This window comes from Quercus lobata, chromosome 2 (genome assembly GCF_001633185.2).
Source record: "Quercus lobata isolate SW786 chromosome 2, ValleyOak3.0 Primary Assembly, whole genome shotgun sequence".
Classification (NCBI taxonomy): domain Eukaryota; kingdom Viridiplantae; phylum Streptophyta; class Magnoliopsida; order Fagales; family Fagaceae; genus Quercus; species Quercus lobata.
Genome location: NC_044905.1, coordinates 42,494,197 through 42,510,181, shown reverse-complemented (window position 1 = coordinate 42,510,181; position 15,985 = coordinate 42,494,197). Strand labels below are relative to the sequence as shown.

Sequence of the window (15,985 nt, the reverse complement as noted above, 5' to 3'; positions counted from 1 at the left end):
GGCTAATAACTCCTCCAATTTTTCTTTTTTGGGGATAAAAAGCCCCTTCAAATCCAAACACCAAAAAAACTAACAATTTCCCAAATCAGCATTGCTCAAAGAAAAAACCAAATCAGCAATATAAGGGGAAAAAAGAGTTCCCTTGTAAATCAGACCCTCCAAATACAAAAAGAGAAAATATCTCTAATATACATCCATCATTGACTTGAAGTAAAAACAAATCTAAATATAAAGACAACTTCCTTACGCCACCGTAGTCTCTTTCAATAGCTCCGTTCGATCCAGCCTCCAATCAACTTCCGGCGCCCCCAAACCAGTGGCAGTGGGTACATCTCTCTTTGTTCTTTAGTTGTTGTTTTGTATTTTGTTTCTTTTTTATACTCTATACTAAATGCTTCGTGTACCATAGTATTTTATGCTTTTGTTTGATTGAATATTATACACTTCTTTGTGAAAAAAGATAGCTATATATTGTATAACTAGTTTATAAATTTTAATATTCATGGTTTTTAAAGTGTGAGTAATTTAATGGAGACATTATATATATATTTTACGAAAAAAAAAAGTGTTCAAAGATTCAAAGCTTATTGCTCAATCATCTATTCAAAGTACTAAAACTTCATATGTTAAACCCCTATAAAGACTCAAAGATGTGAACGGTGAACCTTAAGAAATAAACATTTCTTTCTTCGAACTAGATCCTAATTACGGCCACCAATATGGGTATGAGTTTTTTCGGAAAAATAAACTACTAAACGTAGGATACAATATTATTGAGTCAATTCTTTTTTATTTAAGACTTTAGTTGTACATAGTTTTCATAAGTCATAACACATTCGAAAGTACTATTTGATTTTTGTATATTAAGTTTCTAAAAAACAAAAAAAAAAATTTTGTATATTAAAAAGGAAATTACTGAAAATTCAGTACAAAATCAATTATAAATCATGTTTGAGATTTATAAGAATGTCTAATTCTATTTCAACAAATAATTGATTTAAAATGTATTAAAAATAATTATTTTGGGTCTTTTCTTTTGTAAACAATTGTCATGAAATTTTATTATGTTTTATTTTTTTTCTTTTTAATTATCCCCCCAACTTAAATTTCTGGTGTTCTGTAACCTTTTTAATCTTAGTTGAATATATTATTTGACCAACCGAGCAGGTCACAACTCACAACTGCATCATATAGTTTGAGATTTCCTACTAAAGTCACTAGTGTTCGATTATATGGATCCATCAACTGTTTTTGTTTTAAGTATGTTCTGCCCACGTAAGTAGTCTTTGAGAAATTCATCAATATTTTTGAAGGAGGTGCTGGTGCTGGTGCTGAGGAATGAACACAAACCTCTGAGGTATAGTGGGTTACGTGGAGTTCGTGGCCGAGGAGTTATTTGGAAAGATTTTTTTGTTGTGGTTTTTTTTTTTTTCTTTTCTTTTCTTTTTTTAATATTAAGTATGTAACACACACATGGATAGATAAGAGAAGGTTTTATAGAAATTAACAGTGGTATATATCCAAATGGGCCTAACTCTTGAATACACAGCACAAGTTTTAAATTGTTGTGATCTTATGTTTAGATGCCCATAAAATGTTGGGAATAAATTGTTTTTATTATTAGATATTTAAATAATAATAAAAAGGATACATTAGATTTCAACCTATAACATTTACTATGGCCAAAATGGGGATATACACCTTTCGTTGAAACTTTCCAACAAAATGTCTCATGTCTGAAACTATTTAGGAATTTGCTCCTATTTTAAACTCGATTTTCTAAAAATCAAGTTTTAATGAAAAACTCAATTTGATGAAAATCAATTTATAGGCAATCAAACTTAAATAATAAAAATAAAAATAAAAATCCTACATGGAACTCGAGTTCCATGCAGGATTTTTCAAGAAACTTGATTTTCAACAAATCGAGTTTTTCATTGAAACTCAATTTTCTAAAAATCGAGTTTCAAAATAGGGGCATGTCTCTAAATAGCTTCAGACAATGGGCATTTTATTGGAAAGTTTTGGCGAAAGAGGTATTTTGCCATTTTGACCCATCTACTATTATGTTTTTTTTTTTTTAGGAGAAATATTTTAATTTTTTAAAAGTATTTTCTGGGGTTATTTAATTGATGTGGCATTAGGATTGAAACAATTGGACCAGCAAACACATGTTATAAGTTTAGGTAACATTTAATAGATAACTTATTATCAACGAATATGGACAGAGTTCCCCCCACCCCCAAAAGCTACCTAACCTTAAGTTATGGATCCAAAACTTGAAATTTTAGGTGGTAAAATCGATATTACTCAAAACTTTAATATTTAAACAATTATTTATTCTTTTTTATTTTCTTGAAACTTATATAATAAAGTTTTAGCTAAGTTAAACATATTTTAGGATCTAATTTTTGCTAATAGAATTTTGATTGGAGTAAAATTTTAAATTTATTGGAACTTAAGTAAAACTAACTTAACAATTAACTAGTCGCTAACTCGTACAATGCACAGGAAAGCTATTAATAACTTCTCTAATATGAAAAAAAAAAAAAAAAAAAATCAATATCATGGTGTAATTTATATACCAAACCAATAAAATCTATCACCTGCACAATAATAAAATCTATCACATGCACTGATCGTGATAACCAAGAGCTTGAAATCATATTTAAAATATATATAACTGATATAAGTACTATCCAATACAATTAATTACACAAATATAGTTTTCATACTCATTCAATCAAATATCTTTCATAAATTATATTAATCATTCTTGATGTCCAAGATGTATCTAAATTCTAACATTGCCAGTAAACAAAGATGCTAGACCTTAATGGAATTGAAAAGGCAACATAATGCCAATTTACACCATTGCTAAAATCATCACTTTCCATTATTGCGAGAGAGAGAGAGGTGGCTGTTGTGTTGCATCTCTTAAGAAGAATCTACCCTTTACATTTTTTTTTGATGTAATCAACCCATAACAAAATAGATGTACCATGTTCAAAGCATGTACATTTGGGAGATTAAAAGTAAAGGAAAATGAACCCATCTAAAGTTTTTTGCTCTTCCTCTTGATGTTGACTTTTCCAGCATCATCTAGAATTAAATTTATATACTCCTCAAAACCCTGTAAGGCATAAAAATTAACTTTTGAACAAATTTACATGTATTCACTTAAAATTGTGAAAGATGCTAAAAATTAGGTTGATATCAGCCTTTTAACCAAAATTCAACATTTTAATGATGCACATCAATTAGCAATTTTGCCATTGTTAGTTGCAACATATATCTTTTTATTTGTGACAAATATGGTGCAATTTTGGCCATCAAATTTTAATCAAAAGCCATGATTAGAAATACTCATCATAAATGTGATTAAAAAACTCAAGCAGTAAATTACAACCCTCTGCATGGTTTTTTTTTTTTTTTTTTTAAAGACTATCCTTAACATTTTATCTTCAAAACATTAAAACAGGGAATGCTGCAAAAATTTGGAATGATTTACCTATATATAGCTTAACCATACTTACTACTCCATATAATTCAAATCAAGACGTTTGATTTTCCCCCCTCATCACTCAAACAGATTATCAACTAAAATTTTAAGAATAGCATTACATGCAAAACCCAGAAAAGCCCAACATTGAAAAGGACAAAATCAATAATTAAAAGTCTCTAAAAAACATTACCACCATCATGCAATATCCAATACAGCCACTTTTAATAAGCACTATGAGAAGCAAATATACAACAAAATACCTAATCTACAAAAATCTATAAAACTAAATCAAATAGCTGTTACTTATCTAACTCTCTCACGGGAACCTCTATTTTTAATAAGATCATCAAGTGACATATCCAATTTAGTAGCCATAAAATCAGTAGCCAAAGAAATAGTCTTTGAGAGAAAATTATTTTGTTTTCTTTAGGATAATCTCTTATGGGGTTTCTACGATTTTGATTAGCTTTATTGTTTTAGACTTGAATTTTCCTTCAATTCTTTATTTCTTATTGTTACCTGGCATTGGATGGATTACTCATTTATTGCTTAAAAGCAGCTTTTGATTTCAACTTCATATTTCTTACATAAACAGAAGTTACAGGACGTTCCCATGGAAGTTATTGATTGAAGTGTAATGTGTGTGTGTGTGTATACTGCCAATACACAAAGAAATGGAAGGCAACAACACAAATCACTTCACTACCATTTCATTAATATTGAAGTTTCAAGGAAATCATCACAGTAACAAATCAACATGAACTGGACAGACCAATTTCATTACTGATTCATGTGCCTGTTAAAGTCTATTTATTAACCATGGTGGATCATACATCCCATTCACCTCAAGATTTTTAATGAGATTCCACCCATCTACGGTAGGTTATTCTAGGAGTCTTCCAATATATATTAAAAAGATAGTTTTATTTATGATCACAATTAAGCTCTTTATGATACATGATGCACAAATTATTCTAGATAGTGACAATAATAAGTTCTTAATTTATTTTGTTCACAATAAAATAATAAAAACATGTGTAATATGTTTACCTTGATGAAAAGATTGTATCTTTGACCCCAACTTGGATATTCCTGATGCAGCCTAGTATTGGGAATTCAGCAATTCCCAAGGTCTCAGCCCTCTGTAAGCCAGGAAAAAATGATGTGAAATTAGCTGTAATGCAGATATGGTCATATACACCTTAACCTCAACACTATAAAAATTGTAACAAAAGAAACAAATAAATGATTTAAAAATAAATAAATAAACAGAACAAAGCAATACAAAGTTAAAACTAATATAACCAAAGAGAAGACTGTGAAATTTTGCATCAATGATGAGAAAGTTAAATATTTCAATTACATCAATAAAATAAGGAAAATCAAGAGAGCCCCATTCAAACTATATATATGCTAGTGTTAGTATAGCCTCACATGTGGAGCCTTTTCACTCATATATAGAGAACAACTTTAACATTGATAGTGTAAAGAAGTAGAGTCACTGAAACATTTACCATTTGAAAGAAATAGATATCGGCGAACAGAGAATAGATGAAAAAAATATCTTCAGAAACTAAGTAGGATTAAAAAATGAAAATTATTACTAAATTGCTTCAGACATACAAAGTTCTTAAACAATTCAAGCCATATAGATCCCAAGTTCAAGTGAAACAGTTATTTTTGGCATTTCTGGGAAGTAACAATGGGGAAAGAAATACCCTTTCTTTATCTCAGATTTAGGCTTCTTATAAACTTCCTTTTCCTCTTTTTCTAACAAAGATAGCATCACCTTAACAAAAACAGTTCCCATGAATCAAAATTCCTAAGCAAATCTAAATATCCCCATAAGCAGAGCACTCAACAATAGGAGTGTAGGACTACTATATTAATAGGAAATATTTTCCTCAAAGTGAAAGCTTATTTGAAAAAATTCAGTGAACCCTTCACATTGAAGTTAAGATTCAAAATAACTTTCAGTAAGGATGGAAAGTTTTCTACTAGATTTTTTTCCTTGTACTTCCTAAGTGATGGAAAGTTTGGTTTAGGCATTTTTACAAATGCTTTGGGAAGCAAATAACATAGTCACCAACCAAAATCTTCAACTTGTAGTACAACTTTAAACAAAATACAAATGTATAAATAGTTACTAAGTATTTAACATCTAACCACTGTAATTTATCACACACACAATGAAGTATACAAAAAATTTCCAATACCAAGAGCAATATAAACAAAGAGAAAGTAAGAAAAACACAGAAAGGACACTCACAATGTGGTTCATGTGGGCGTGAGAGATGCAAAAGAAGTCTTGCTGTATCGCCTGCTAGGGACAATGACCAATATTGAAAGCTAAATTACGAGTATGCAAACTTATGCAGGTTTTGTGGCATGCAATTGACAGATCCTTCACCAGTAACTTAGTTTTGGCTAACCAAAGCACCACAAATTTCCACATCTTCTCTTCCTGCCCTTATAGATGAAAAGTAGCTATTCGTAATTATGAGGTTGTATCACAGGAACAACATCCTCTCCAATGATAAGTAAATGGTGTTATTCAATTTTCTCTCTAGAAAGACTTTAGGTTTGAATTCCTATAATCCATTTATTGTAAACCCCCAAAAAAGGAAAGAACGGTTTAGGCATCTAAGATTGGTTCAAACATTGCGTGAATGTGTGCCTAACGTGAACAAAGGTCTTCTTCAATAACCAATAAAATAAAAGTAATAAACCCTCCCTAGAAAACGATTTAAGAAGATGATGCTAAAATCATTAAATCAACAAATTTGGTCAACCAACAGAGTTAGCAGCTTCAACTAAAATTGAACAAATCAAACCTAAAAAATAAGAGAGGCATATTGATACAACACTGAGGCCAATATTCATTCATAATTCATTTACTAACCAAAAAAAAAAAAAAAACGAAACAAAACAAAAAAACCAAAAAAACCAAAAAAAAAAAAAAAAGAAAAAAAGAAAATTAAGATTAATAAAAACAGATTTTCAGGGGTTAACCCACCATGACACCAACAAAGTCAGAATCGCCTTTGAAAAGGCTCGCACGGCAGAATCTTCTTAACTTTCCCATCATTTTCTTGTGTTTCACTCCCATATAGTCTAAGCCAAGCTTCAATAATTCCTATTTAATTTTAAAAAAAAAATTTAACACCAATAACCTAGAGGTCAGAGGTCAGTTCGTGTTTTGTGTTTTTCAGGGAAAAGATGGAGGCTGAGAGAGAGTTGAAGAAGAAGCAGATATCTTCGATTTTGCACGGGTTCAACCTTAATCAAAACCAATTATCCAAATACCTAAATTAAAGAAAATCAAACCAAATCCAAGTACCTAAATCTAAGATAGCAAAAATTAAATCATAAAATACCTGCACTGGTAGTGGCTTTGCCGATATATGACGGTGGCGGCCAGAGGCTGGCACTTTTTGCCACTGAAGGAGTGAGAGAGTGACCATGGGCTATGGTTTAGGGATTTTGAGAATTGAGATAGGCAGAGAGAACGGCAAAGAAGAAAGAGTATTTGGTCTCTCTGGAGTGGGTATAAAACCTAAAATAAAAAGAAAAATAAAATAGTGAGAGAACGCAGAGCATCAGGTTGGGTTTTAAAAAACTTTTATTATTATTTATCAAAAAATTGAATTAGTAAATTAATAGGGGTATAATAAGAATATTAGTAAATTAATGGCTTAAATTTTTAGAAACAGGACAATATTTTGGGACATTTCAAAATAAAATAGAGGACAAAAAAAGTGGGACAGAAGGGAGTACTAAATAAAGGCATTAATTGCTGGTTTCTTTCCAATTTCCAATACTACAATTAATTAATCACCGTTGACCTTTACTGCCTTACACATGTATTGCTAAGTAGTGACTAGTGAGTACATATTTGAGTTGAATCAAACATTAAGCCTATTTGGTAAGAGATTTCTAGTATCGTTATTTAAGGGTTCGTTTAGATACAGCTGAAAATTGAAAACTGAAAAATACTATAGCAAAATAATTTTTAAATATGTGAATAGTACCGTGGGACCCATTTTTAATGAAAAAGTTGCTGAAAAGTGAAATTTGTGGGTTCATGAACAGTACACGATGTGCTCTGATTAGTTGAAAAAAGTTAGAAAAGTCAAACTTTGCAGCTACTGTTCATTGAACAGTGCATGAACAGTAGCCGCAAGTCTAAAAAATGCGTGAAAAAAAAAAAAAAAAGGAAAAACACAGACGTAGATGCACTGGAAATCAACCCAATCCAAACGTACTCTAAGTGTTATAGAAATACATGTGGGTTAAAAAGTACTGTAAAAAATACGTGTTGTGGTGTTTATATACTGAAAGATGTTGTTTAAAGTTAAACAATGTTAGAGATATATTAGCCCATTAGTATAAGCCCAAGCCTAATTCTGCTTTGTGTGTAAGCCAAGTCTCCTACTTGTACTAGAAGTCTATTAGTCTAGGGTTTAGTCTACTATATATACACATGTTATGATTCATTGTAACACAGGATTTGTATTACACTCTAATATATTATTAATGTAGCCATTTAGGGTTTCCTCCATGGATGTAGGCCGTTAGGCTGAACCACATAACCCTCGTGTGTTATTGTATTTTATACTTTATGCTTTCGCTTTCGCATCTATACTAGCATATTCAACATGGTATATCAATGCTAATATTTAACATGGTATCAGAGCCACCTTCCTGTGGCTATGGTTTTCTGTCCTTACGGTATATTTAAGAGCAATCTTTGTCTTCCTCGGTGTTTTTCTTCACTGCGTTCATCTTCTTTGGCTTCCTACTACTGCCGTCAAAACTCTCCGATATAGTCAAGCCACCGTTAGAAGTCGCATCAACACTGCAAGACCATTGCCTTCCTCAAACTACCGTCACAGAACCAAACTTCATTCAAGGGATCTTCTCAAACTTATCAAATCTCAAGATTTCATCAAGATTTCATCAAGCTTCCATCTTGAGTTTGAGAGGGGGTGTTAGAGATATATTAGCCCATTAGTATAAGCCCAAGCCTAATTCTACTTTATGTGTAAGCCAAGTCTCCTACTTGTACTAGAAGTCTATTAGTCTAGGGTTTAGTCTACTATATATACACATGTTATGATTCATTGTAACACAGGATTTGTATTACACTCTAATATATTATTAATGTAGCCCTTTAGGGTTTCCTCCGTGGATGTAGGCCGTTAGGCTGAACCACATAACCCTCGTGTGTTATTGTATTTTATACTTTATGCTTTCGCTTTCGCATCTATACTAGCATATTCAACATGGTGTATCAATGCTAATATTTAACAAACCACAATACCAAACACCCCCTAATTTACTAACATATTTTTATTTAAACTTTTTCTTTCTTTCCAAAAACTTGGTTTCGTTTGGTGGTAGATTACGTTCACAACACCAAATGTAAGAGTTTCGTGATGTTCTTGATAAATATGGGCTCATAGATTTTGGGATATGTAAGCAGCAAGCTCACTTGGTATAAACACTACCCCAGTGGTATCACTATTTGGGAATGATTGATCATGCAATGTGTACTAATGAGTGGTTCGCTATGTACCCGGCTTCAAAATTTGTTACTCTGGAGTGTGGCTTCTCAGACCACAAACCGATAATCATCCATCTCCTTGGCATCCCCACCAAAAAACAAAGACCGTGGCACTTTGAGCAAATTTGGTTAAAAGATGAAGGTCGTCACAGTTCTGTGGAGGCAGCATGGAGATTGGATATTCATGGGTTCCCAATGACTTGAGTGAAGGAAAAAAAATTAAGAATTTTCAACAAACTTTGAGGTGGTGAAGTAAAACTCATTTTGGCAATATCACACATTCTTTAACTGAAAAGAAATGCCAACATAAGTTGGCAGAGGAGGCTGCACTTGGTTTTGGAAATTTTGATCAAGTTCTTTACTTAAAAAAAAAAAAAAAAAAAAAAAGAGGTGTGTGGGCGCAAGTACTCGTGATGTGGGTCATCCCCCTTTCGTGGGAAATACGTCTTGGCTTAGGGTGGACCATGGCGGAATGTGTAAATGGAGTCACCATCTAGTTTAGGTCTAGGAACCATAAATATAGCGCCCTTCATGGAAGGACTGATCTTTACCAGAGGACGTGTCTGAAATTTAGGTATAGGGATGGGAAGGTGTTAGGCACCCAAACCCACCAAACCCGTGAGTCGGCCTCTACTCATTGTGTTCCAAATCTTAATCACATTAAAGGCATATTCAATATGTTATTTTAACTCACACACACTCTAACATGCATCTAAAAGGAAACAATCGTGGCATAAAAATCCCAAGTCTAGCATTCATCTATCATGGCATTAAGTATATATTACCAAGGGCAGAAACATCACAAGGCAAATCTAGATAACACATCTAAACACCAAACACATGGTATTCAACCAAGCACATTCATGTTCATCAAACATATCATGCTTGTCATCCAAATTAAATGCATGTTCATGTGATTATACATGACCTACCTTATTTACCTCACTACATCACAGCACCTATGCATTAATGCATGTCCATGGTACATGCATGTTCATGATATTCAAACAATCTAAAAACCTAATAAACATCAAAGAGATAAAACAAAATAGAGAAGCAGAGACTTAAAGATACATAAACTAGGTTAAAACAGAGGCTAAACATGTAAATAAAATAAAGGAGAAACAAATAGGAGGGAATTAGGATTTCTAGGCAAGAGTATGTGTGCGCATACATAAGGTATGCATGCACATCCTAGCTGTATGTGTACGCATACTACGAGTATGCATACACGTGCCTGAAGAATGCACACGCATACACACCCGAAACCTTAACCTAGAAACACAGAACAAAAAAAGAAACAAAGAAAGCAAGAAATCTAGCAAATGAACATGCTTTAAATATAAACACTACACAAACCTAAACTAAACAAACAAGTTATAAACACTTAAGCATATATACAAACACAAGAAGAAAAGAAAAGCAAAGAGAAAATGAGGAGGCAAAGTTAGAAATTTTACCTCCACCAGAACTCTTTAGATCTTGAGTTTGACCGTTCCTCTCAGTCAATCTATTCACAATCAAATCAAAGATGGATTAGTAAACATAGAACTTGAAGATCAAGACCAAAAAAAGTCTTAATCAAGCAAAAATTGACTTGAGGATGTTTTGTGAAAAACTCCCTTTTTGATTCACTATTTTCTAGTGAATCTTGTGTGTTTTACCACTATTTTCGTCCTCCTTTGAAAAAGTGCATTTTATGACTTTATTTTGTTGAACAATAGGGGTTTAGGGTGGCTTCCAAACGATGTGAGATCCATTCCAAACTAGATTTATTGCAAAAAAACTTTCCTTACATAGTTTCTAGGTGCACATGCTACAAGCATGCGTGCGCATGGCACTTAGGGTTTCCTGTGACCTTTCTTTTCCAAAAATAGTTTTATTCTTCTAAAAATAAGTTATATTTTCCATGAACACTTTCCTCAAGTCAATTTTCATCTAATTAGGCCCTAAACCAACCTTGGGCTTTAAATTACTGCCATCATTGGGAAACGGGGGCTCGAGTTGTAAGGGGTACAAAATGCGGTGTTTACAGATGCCCCTTTTTGATTCATGAGCTCCGCTAACGGAATCAAAAGAATAAGAGACAAAATATTTTGTTTTGACGTACAGCTCGAGCCCAACTTATGCACACAGCAAACAACACACATACATGGGGTAGGGTGCAACTCTGCAGAGTTGTGTGGGATTCGTTTGTCAAAAGTCCCACAGCAGGGGCAGAGTCAGAAGTCCCATAGCATGGCCCCACACCCTATAACATAGCTCCACCCATAAATTATCCAGATCTACTGTAATCAGTATAACGAAATTGCTTGAATTTTGTTTAACAATTAGTATTTCAAACCCTACGCAGAGGTTGAAACTATGGCAAAGTAAGAAGGAAAGACAATTGAGGTTCACAATTCTCTTTATATGCAATTAACTAGCTATTGTGATAATCTTTTTCAGTAAGTGCCTACATTCAATGTCTGTTGTATTTCAAATATATTAGACCAGTTTATTACTCTTACAGATCCTTATTACTACTATTCATGTAACCTTGATCCACATTTTCCAAACTTGGTTCCTCTAAAATATCCATTTCTTTTACACTATCTTTCAGTTTTGTTTCACCTTTTAACTCTAGTTCCTCCATATCTTAAGTTTTTAGAATCCAATTCAAGTATATTTCTACAATTTCTGCCATCTTACGTTGTGATTTAACATGTTTCCCACTTTTTGTTCCTGCCCCTTCTCCATTTTTTTTTGGTGAATTTATATACGTGTAGATTTGGACAACTGTACTACCATAAAGAGGAAACAGAAAAATAACCAGTATGTGACACCTTCAATTCCTTTGTCTTTATGTGATTCTTTTTCTTCCTTTTAGCCTTGGATTTTCCCTATCCTTGGCTTGCCCCACCTCCTCCTCCCTTGTGAGTACCCTTCTTGTCACTAAGATCAAGTGCTGACAACAACGCTTTGTTGCAACCTTAAACTTCTCTTTAGCATCTTTGTAAGCCAAATCCTCTAGTCGTGCCTATAAAAAAAATAATATTCCCCGTCTGCTACATAGCAATAGAAGTTGTTCTGATTATAGCATCAAATTTGTAAAGCTGCAACAACAAACATACTAAGATTCAATCATCCTATAGAATATAACAGTTCATCAAGCAACATATTTAATCTTACAACAAACAACTTGGAAAATTTCACATGATCAAAATTTTGGCTATAAAAATTTGCTCAAGTTGGTTTGTGAACTGCCCTCCTCTAGCTTGAAGAAGTTCTGCATATTATTCAATTTCACACAATTTTCTTTGCCAAATTCTACAAGACTTGTGAGTGAATTTAGTGTGATTTTCTGAATGATTGAGGAACAATATGCATGTGAAGCCTTTTACTCTCAAATTTTGTTTTTATAGTTCTTATATGCTAAGTAATGAAGAGAGAAAATTTGTTTCTCAATATTGAATTTGTAATTCTGAAGGGTGAGGAAAGGGATTCAGCAAAAACATTTCTTGTTTGCATGCTTCACTCTTTCTAAGATTGCTTGTAATTGTTATATTTCTTCCATGCTTAAGTGGGAAAAGAGAAAATGTCTTTGCAAACGTAATAGGTGAATGGCACAGCTACCTTTATAGGATTGGTTGCAACATGGTTTTCAATGTGTGGTTCTCTATGTGAGCTAATACCTTTGCATCTAGTTTAGTTCTAGCCACCAAAAATTGGTAGTGTGTGGAGAAAGTCTAAACATTCTAATGTATTGCTATTGGTTGTTGTTATTTTATTTTATTTTATTTTACAGTTTTTATATTCCAGGCATGATTGCAGCATGTATGTTATTAAACACATGTATACACATATTTTCAACACCAATTTACCTTTTTTGGTAATATATTTCTTGGAAGTAAATTTTATAGTTTTCACATAATTTGTTTAAACTGCTTCTTTATCATTAGTGTCTAATTTTTGTAGGCGAATTGGTCGGAACGTTTGTGATACAAGTTGGCATCAAATTTAGTGCTTTCAACGGAAAAGGAACAACATTCCAAAATTATAGAAAATGTTGAAAAAATTCCACCACATGATTATTTTCGGTCCCCCAAATGACAATGATTTGTATAAAATGATGAATGAGAGATTGTTTACGATTTAGTGAATTTTCTTTTTCTTTTTCTTTCTTAATGAATGATAAATTTAAGCCTAGTCTACATATCCAAAAAATCTATTCAATAATGCATTCATGGTTTCACAACGTTGTGTAGTCTTGTACCTAGAAAAAATGACTTCTTGTGTAGGATAATCTTTTGCATGAATGTCCATGATTGTCCATAATATCTAGATCAATTATGATTGTCCCCTCCAATGATAATAATTATGATGGAATAATAAAAATTATTTTTAGTTATATGATAAATTCAAATTTTGCAAGTCCAAGTTGTTACTAATAGCAAATTATTAGTTGTCTATGATGACAGATTTTTAGTCATCATCTTGTCAATTGGGTTATCAATGGCATTTTCATTATTCTAAAAAAAAATGGCTTTTTCATTACCTCATGTAAATATTAAAAATGTTACTAAAATTAAAATGTAGAAGGTTTAAGAAAAATAGTGATTGGAAAAAATATTTTATGATCTTAAATCCAATTCTAAATCCAAATCCAAATTTAGGTATTCAAACAATGGAATTTAAAATCCTTTGTTCTATAAAAAGTCCCAAACAAGGAATTTTAAAATCAATGGATATCAAATCAAGGCATTTTAAATTCATTAATTTAAAATCCAAATGTTGTCATCCAAACACAACCTTAAGGTTTTTTTTTTTTTTTTTTTTTTTTTTTTTTTTTTTTTGTTAGAAGTACAAAATAAAACTTTAAAAATTTTTAAATCGTAAGGTTTAGTTCAACACTAGGGCACTGAGTTGTGGTAATAAATATATTAGTTAAGAAAAACCTCCCACACACATGCATAAATACATGCATGTGTGTGTATACTAGATAGTTTTTTATAGATAACTTATCATCTTTAAATACAACAAAATACAACAACTTATTGTCATTTTGGTCTTGCAATTAAAGGTTTCAGGGTCATTTTAGTCTTTTTTTGGTTTCGATGGCATCACGGTTATTTTTTAGAATTCTAAGGGTATTTCGGTAATTTTAGAGGGTTTTGGGGGGTATTTTGGTCATTTTTTAGGTTTCAAGGTCATTTCAATCATTTTTTAGGTTCTAAGGGTATTTCGGTCATTTTTTAGGTTTAGGGTCATTTCGGTCATTTTTTAGGTTCTAAGTGTATTTCAGTAATTTTTTAGGTTCTAAAGATATCCCAGTATTTTTTTAGAGTTTAAGGGGTATTTTGGTCGCATGTGATGTTGGTATTACCCAATGTGAACAATAGAACCATCAAATGTAAGAAAACAAATAAGGGAACCATTGAATGTGATAAAAGTGTGGTCATATGTGATGTCGATACTACCCAATGTGACGATGGAATGGTTAAATATGAACAAAAATAATGGTGCCACAAAATGTGACAAAAGTACAGTCAAATGTCATGTTGGTATTGCCCAATGTGACAATAAACTGTTAAATGTGAGAGAAAATCAAGGTACCATTGAATGTGACAAAAGTATAGTCAAATGTGAAGTTGGTACTACCCAATGTGACAATAGAATTGTCAAATGTGAAAAAGAAATAATTGTCCAACAAAATGTGACAAAAGTACGGTTAGTTGTCATGTTAGTATTGCTCAATGTAACGATGGAACTTTCATATGCAAGAAAAAAAAAAAAAAAAAAGAGTACTACTGAATGTGACAAAAATACGGTCAAATGTAATATTGGTGCTACCCAATGTGATGATGGAACTATCAAATGTGAGAAAAAAATAATGGTACCACCAAATGTGACAAAAGTATGATTAGAAATGATGTTGGTACTGCCCAATGTGACAATGAAATTGTCAAATGTGAGAAAAAAATAGGGTAAACTGAATGTGACAAAAGTACAGTTAGATGTGATGTTGGTACTGCCTAATGTGACAATGGAACCATCATATGTGAGAAAAAAAATAAAGGAACCACCGAATATGACAAAAGTACAGTCACATATGATATTGGTACTGCACAATGTGAGGATGGAATCATCACAATGTGAGAAAAAAAAAAGGAATTACCAAATGTGACAAAAGTACTGTCAAATGTGATATTGGTACTATCAAATGTGACAATAGAACCATCAAATGTGAGAAAAAAATAAAAGAACCACCAAATGTGACAAATGAACAGTCACAAGTGATGTTGGAGTTGCACAATGTGAGAATGGAACCATTAAATGTGAAAAAAAAAAATAAAGGATGTGAGAAAAGTACAGTCACATGTGATATTAGTACTACATAATGTAAGGATGGAATTGTCAAATATGAGAAAAAAAATGAACCCCAAATTTGACAAAAATATTGTCACATGTGATGTTGAAACTGCATAACATAAGAATGAAATCGTCAAATGTGAGAAAAAAAAAAAAAGAAAGAACCACCAAATGTGACAATAGAACTGTCACATATAATGTTAAAACTACACAATGTGTGAATTGAACTATCAAATATGAGAAAAAAAAAAAAGGGGGAGCCACCAAATGTAACAAAAGAACCACCAAAAATAAGGGAATTGCATAATGTGAAAATGAAACCATTGAAAAAAAAAAAATGAAGGAAACAACCAAATGTGACAAAAAAATTGTCACATGTAATGTTAGAACTACACAATGTGATGATGGAACCATCAAATGTGATTATTTTGATAACCTGGTATAGCAGATTGCTAACTAGTGAGTACCGTAGAATTACCCTATATATATATATGACCAAAACTTTTAACTTTTAGTTGATCTCTCCACAATTTCCTCATCGGCATTTTTTATTTATATTTTTA

The 15,985-nt window shown here is 32.1% G+C and overlaps 1 long non-coding RNA gene across 1 annotated transcript; it reads right to left on the bottom strand.

The window, feature by feature from the left end:
• Positions 1-2,975: 2,975 nt before the first annotated feature.
• Positions 2,976-5,853, bottom strand: LOC115976300. The gene is made up of 3 exons (XR_004088289.1): positions 5,775-5,853; positions 4,556-4,647; positions 2,976-3,133 (listed from the first exon to the last, which is right to left on the bottom strand). It is a non-coding gene; the product is annotated as an uncharacterized LOC115976300 (long non-coding RNA).
• Between the last annotated feature and the right edge of the window lie 10,132 nt (positions 5,854-15,985).